Source organism: Pteronotus mesoamericanus, unplaced genomic scaffold (genome assembly GCF_021234165.1).
Source record: "Pteronotus mesoamericanus isolate MK-2021 breed Mesoamerican mustached bat unplaced genomic scaffold, CSHL_Meso_final contig_50, whole genome shotgun sequence".
Lineage (NCBI taxonomy): Eukaryota > Metazoa > Chordata > Mammalia > Chiroptera > Mormoopidae > Pteronotus > Pteronotus mesoamericanus.
Window position 1 is genome coordinate 33592490 of NW_026555186.1, and position 4703 is coordinate 33597192.

General features: G+C 38.4%; 1 pseudogene; it reads right to left on the bottom strand.

Annotated features, from left to right (window-relative positions):
• Nucleotides 1–3525: 3525 nt before the first annotated feature.
• On the bottom strand, nt 3526–4373 carry LOC129074505 (60 kDa heat shock protein, mitochondrial-like; annotated as a pseudogene).
• Between the last annotated feature and the right edge of the window lie 330 nt (nt 4374–4703).

Sequence of the window (4703 nt, forward strand, 5' to 3'; positions counted from 1 at the left end):
GTCTGTCTTCACATTCCTTTTTTCCTGCATTTTCTAGAATATTTGTAAGCATTACAAAGAGAATCCACCATTATCTTCCAAATCAGCACCCAAGTCTGCCAGGAAAAGAGTCCACACAGCAGGTTTGAATTGCCTATATATCTAACCACCCAAATATCCTTGTTATTCTTTCTTCTTCTCCTTCTCCTTCTTCTTTTTGAATGCCATGACTCATCAGACCACCAGGTAATGAGCCCCAGGACAGAAGCTAGCAGCCACGGCGAGCGCAGAGAGGATCAAGAATGGTTCCTAAAATCTCTCAAAAACTTTTGAAGCTTATTTCTGCGGAGCAGAAAACAAATTTGGAACAGAAATCGATCCAGTCTAGTGAGATACCACAAGGCTGACACAGTTGAGATTCAGCCTCATATGAAAATGAAAATTGGCTTTCCATGTTAAGAAAAACAAAGCTAGTGACATTTCCTCAGAGCCAAATATTTCATCACAGGAAACTCTGTCTTAGTTGTAGGTCATGTGTCAACAAGAGAGTTGTTTACTTTTTTAACTATTTGTCACATGATCCAACTACATCATCTATAATAATATTCTGGGGTGAACCACACAACCAGGACCCTCTCTCAACACAAATACTGACGCCAACTCAAATGGGCAGCTGCAGTGTGTTTCCGAATGGGCTATTGTCATTTAAGTGTCTCAGTCCATTGGGAGCTAAGGGAGGTGACGTAATCCAGAAGGAGCTTGGAAGTGAGAGTGTTAGTGGGGGTGGCTAAGCTAAGTGACCTTTAAGGTCTGTCCTCAGTTCTGTCTCTGATAGTCAATGAATGTATTTCAGGAGTGTTAGGCACTCAGGGAAAGCTTCTTGGGAGGTTTATATGAAAGGAAAAGTTAGCCTGCTAGTAGGTGAATATAATGAATGGCTTTCTTTACATCAACTTCCACAGAAAGTATTTTTAAGTAACTAATTAAATTATGGATGTCTGCTACGCTCTGTATTATAAGAAGAGGAAATTCATCTTCTTGAACAAAATCCATTCTTAAAGGTGGCTTGAGCAGCAGTAACAGGAAGAGATCAAGTTGATTCTAGTGCTTTGCTTAATTCAGTCAAGAAAAATATTAAGTACTCCCTACATTCTACTTTAAAAAAAAAAAAAAGAAATAGAGATAGTTAATAGGACTTGGAACCTCACATACAAATGGTCCTTTCAGTACTGTGGTCAAATTTTCTCATGAAGGGTGGATCTTAATTTTATTCTAAAATTGTAATCCTTTAATTGTACATTGAGACAGTTTTTTTGTGTATTAAATGTGTACAAAAGCACAGACAACAAAAGGAAATATGGAAAAATGGGATTGCTTTAAATTAAAAAAATTCTGCCTAGCAAACAATCAACAGAGTGATGAGGCAGCCTATGAAAGGGGAGGAAATATTCTTGAACCATCTCTCTGATAAGGGGTTAATGTTCAAAATATAAAAAGGGCCCAAATAAGTCAAGGTCAAGGGAACAAATGACCCCATTTAAAAACGGATAAAGGAACAGAAAAGACATTTCTCAAAAGTAGATATACAAATGGCCAACAGTTACATGAAAAGGTGTTCAACATCACTAATCATCAAGGCAATGCAACTCAAAACTGCAGTGAGATACCATCTTACACCTGTCAGAATGGGTATCTTCAAAAAGAAAAAAGATATGTGTTAGAGAGGATGTGGAGAAAGGGAACTACTGTACACTGTTGGTGGGAATGTAAATTAGTATAGCCACTATGGAAAATAGTATGGAAGTTCTACAAACAATTAAAATTAAGGCTACCATATGATGCAGCAATGCCACCTCTGGGTATTTATCCAAATACCCAGCCTCTCAAAGAGATACTGGTGTTCCCATGTTCGTTGCAGCCTTCTTTATAAAAACCAAGATGTGGAAACAACTTATGTATTCATTAAAAGATGAATGGGTGAAAATGGATGAATGGATGAAGAAAATGTGAGATATCTCTATCTATAATCTATTACTATATATATTATTCATCCTTAAAATAGAAAGAAATCCTGTCATTTGCAGCAACGTGGAAGACATTATACTAAGTGCAATAAAGCAGACACAGAAAGACAAATACTTCATGGTCTCACTTATATGTGGAATCTAAAAGTCAGACTCTTAGAAACAAATTGAAATGGTGGTTACCAGAGGAGTGGGAATGGGAGAAATATAAAGATGCTGATAAAAGAGTACAAAGTTTCAATTATATAGGATGAATAAGTTCTGGAGATATAATGTACAGTGTGGCAATATAGTTAATAATACCATATTATATGCTTGAAAGTAGCTAAGAGAGTAGATCTTTTTTTGTTGTCGTTAATTTTAAACAAATTTTTATTTCACAAAGGTTGTTACATAATTGAATATTTCTCTACTTTGCACACAATTATTCTTACTTTCCAAAGAAGGGGCTTTCTAACTTTCCCTTAGGATGGCAAGCACTAATATCCTGATTTTAACAGAACAATAGTAAAAATGCCTCAGTGATTTAAGTTGAAAGCAGTACATTGGTACATGGCTCTTGCACTTAGTTACCAGGAATTATACTGAAGAAATTATCTGTTGACACGGACAAGGACAGCAGTAAACCGTTGTATGTTGTCAACTAAAACCAGTAATTGATGGTTGCAGTGATTTTCTTAAACATTAGCCAGGCTCTATTTCAGTTATTGCCTTCAGCTGACTTCTCTGAAGTTACAAGTGAGGACCACTGCCTTGGGTTTCCTCTCCTGGCTCTTGTTAATAGTGGTAAAGTACTATTCTAGGAATTAAATTATGCCATCTCCCATACTATCTCGCATTTTGCCCATTCTGCTCATTCTAGGGTTTCTCTCTTCTTCAGGATTTCTGTAACTATATCTTCTGCTGTTGTTAACAGAGAGGCCACTCCAGCAGCATCCAATAAAACACTTTTTACAATCTTCATTGGGTCAATGATTTCTTTTTCCATCATATTCACAAAAATCTGTAAGCAGCATAATTAACTTCTGAGGAACTTTACATGATTTTCTCAACTATCAACAAACCCTCAACACCCTCAATCTTAGCAATGATCATTGCTGGAATTCTGAGTGTTTTTAAAAATAATTTCTATACCCATTTTTTGATCTTCATTAGCTGGAGTTAATGAGTCCAAAGATTGGAATCACAAAAGCAGGGCACAACCCCCATCCAAAAAAATCCTTCTTCAACAGCCTACTCTTGTTTCAGGGGGGATTTGACCAGATCACTGGGCAGAGGGAAGGGACCCTGTGAAGTGGGTCTGGAAGTGTCTAAGGTGGCAGGATTGAAATTGCAGCTTGCTGGCGATGCTGGCGTTGCCTGCACCCTGCACGTAGCTAGAAGCCCTCCTCCCCACTTCCGGACCATGGCAGAGGGTGTGGGGGAGGGAGCAGAGATAATGTGCAAGCTGAAGAGTGAGAAGAACGAGGGGAAAAGTGAAAAGTCCTCCTCAGAAATCAAGTAGAGGGGCAGACCTGCCAGTCTAGCTGGGATAGGCTAGAAAAATAGGACACTTCTGGAATGCATAGGGTGTTGGGCCTGGTTTTGGATGGAAGGTATGTAAAGACTCCTGGATTTTTCCTTGGAATTCATCTTGGAGCTCATATTTCTGACCTTTTGCTGTAATAATAAAGTATGGAGAAATATAACCTCAATCAAATTTCATGCCTTTAATAATTTCTAATTCATCATTCAGCATTCTTCCATCCTTTACTGGGGTGACACTCTTTTTCTTCCCATCTTTTTCATTGCATCTGAAATGATGTGGCCAATTTCTTTGTCTCCATTTGCAGAAATTGTAGCAACCTGAGCTATTTCTTCAGGGGTTGTCAGGGATTCAGGCAGTTTCTTAAGTTCAGCAATTACAACATCCACAGCTAACATCACAGCTCTCCTGATTTCCACTGCATTAGCATCTTTGCCAATCTCAAATCCTGCGGGCGACAGAGCCGCGTCAGCACGGTGGCAGTGCTGGTGCCATCCCTAGGCTCGTCGTTTGTATTATTGACAACATCTTGAAAAGTATTTTTCTATTCATCTTTCAATATTCTAAATATTTTTGTATGTATCTTTTAAGTCAATGAACTTTGCAATGGTCACACCATCTTCTGTTGCTTTTGGCCTTCTCCCACTTTGTTCGATAATCACTGTTCTTCCCTTTGGCCCCACAGTAACAGCTACAGCATGGGTTAAAAGGCCCACATCCTGAAGCATTAAGGTGCAGGCATCTGCACCAAAGTTTACATCTTTGGAATAAGTCTGAGTTAGACGAGGAGCCAGTGTCTCAGACATTGGCCTAATCTGGTGAAGGACTTTGTGTAATCGAAGCATTTCTGCAGGGAATGTAGTATATGCCAGGTACAGTATAAGGGTGTGCAAGCAGCGAGGCAGGCTTTCAGCAGCGAGTGAGGGCACTAAGAGGCATCTCAATATTTCGCAACAACAACAATAAAAGACAACAATGTGAGGTGATGGGTATATTAATGAGCTTGAGTAGCGGTGATAATCATAAAACAGCAAGTTGTACTCTTTAAATATATACAATTTTAATTTGTCAATTATAAGATAATAAAGCTGAAAATACAATAATAATTAAAAAAAATGCCTATACTTCCACTTAGAATTTGGCTTGTTGTGCTATACTTCAAGAGGTATGATGCT